Below are 1,620 nucleotides of genomic sequence, written 5' to 3' on the forward strand. Positions count from 1 at the left end.
ACTGTGAGCCTCAAGTGGGACAACCTGATCACCTTGTATCCCCTCCAGCACTTAGAACAGTGCTTTGCACATAGTAAGCGCTTAACAAATGCCATCATTATTACAGACACGTTCATTCATTCAATCGTATTTATTGAGCACTTCCTGTGTGCAGAGCACTGTACTAAGCTCTTGGAAAGTACAATTCAGCAAGAGAGAGAGAGAGAGACAATCCCTGCCCACACTGGGCTTGCAGTCTAGAAAGGGAAAGACAGATATCAAAACAAGTAACAGGCATCAATATAATCAATCAATCAATCAATCATATTTATTGAGTGCTTACTGTGTGCAGAGCACTGAACTAAGCGCTTGGGAAGTACAAGTTGGCAACATATAGCGACATATATGTCTCCCCCTTTTAGACTGTGAGCCCACTGTTGGGTAGGGACTGTCTCTATGTGATGACAATTTGTACTTCCCAAGCGCTTAGTACAGTGCTCTGCACATAGTAAGCGCTCAATAAATACGATTGATTGATTGATTGATATATGATAAATATATAATGATAACACATCACTACCATCAAATTGGATGACTTCATTCTAGATGTTTGAGTTCTACTCTGGGTCATCACTCCCTCTCTCTCCCAGAACACCCCACTTCCATCTGCAGTAGTTCTGGTAGTGTATCCATAGAGTTTTTTTGGTAAAAATACAGAAGTGGTTTACCACTGCCTCCTTCCATGCAGTAAACGAGTCTCTGTCCTCGACTGTCTCCCATGCTGCTGTTGCCCAGCACAGGTGAGTTTTGACTTGTAACAGATTGCCTTCCACTCACTAGCCACTGCCCAAGGTAGGAATGGAATGGGTAGGCCTCTGCTTGACTCTCCCTCCTGTAGTCGTGACTGGTAGAATACTGGAAACTCTCCAGATGTGACCCTGAGAGGGGAAGCCCTCAATAACTGCATTAAATGACTAAAAGGATAGTGTGAAATGGATTGTCAGTCACCCCAATCTTTTTGGCCCTCTGCCCAAACCCATGTATGGAAGAGTTATCTTTCATTTCAAAGAAGACACTATGGATGGTGAGATTGTGTCCATGATCTTGAACGCAGTACTGAGAGAATTTCTTGCACACTAAGCATTTGACCCACAGAATTAGAGTAGTGCACCTTTTCTGTGCCTTTGCCATTTGGAGTATTACTCAGACATCAGATTTGCCATTTAATGATATTGTCTCACCATGAGCTGGAGATCAGGCTGAGGATGTCTATGTTTCACAGGACTTTTGTTTGTAAACTCCCTGTGGGAAAGGTTTGGGTCTACCAACCATACTGTATTGTACTTTCCCAAGTGCTTAGTATAGTGTTTTGAACACAGTAAGCACTCAATAAGTTCCATTGATTGAGAAGAAGGAAAAGGTGTTTCCTACAACCAAAAGGATATGTGCTTGACTTACTTTAGTGGTAGTGGCGGTGGTTTACATATTGGCACATATTGCACGATGACTGCCAGAGATGGGAGAACATGCCTATAATCATGGAACAGAAAACCTCTGAGACCTCTTCAGCATGCAGATGTCAAGGTGCTGACCCACTTCATCACTGAGCCACTGTGAGAAGGAATCAGAGTGGTTAGAAAG

General features: G+C 43.0%; 1 non-coding gene across 1 annotated transcript; it reads right to left on the minus strand.

Moving 5' to 3' along the window:
- Positions 1-789: 789 nt before the first annotated feature.
- Positions 790-927, minus strand: LOC119944240. Its single transcript, XR_005455737.1, has one exon. It is a non-coding gene; the product is annotated as a small nucleolar RNA SNORA7 (small nucleolar RNA).
- Positions 928-1,620: the final 693 nt, after the last annotated feature.

Source organism: Tachyglossus aculeatus, chromosome 22 (assembly GCF_015852505.1).
Source record: "Tachyglossus aculeatus isolate mTacAcu1 chromosome 22, mTacAcu1.pri, whole genome shotgun sequence".
Classification (NCBI taxonomy): domain Eukaryota; kingdom Metazoa; phylum Chordata; class Mammalia; order Monotremata; family Tachyglossidae; genus Tachyglossus; species Tachyglossus aculeatus.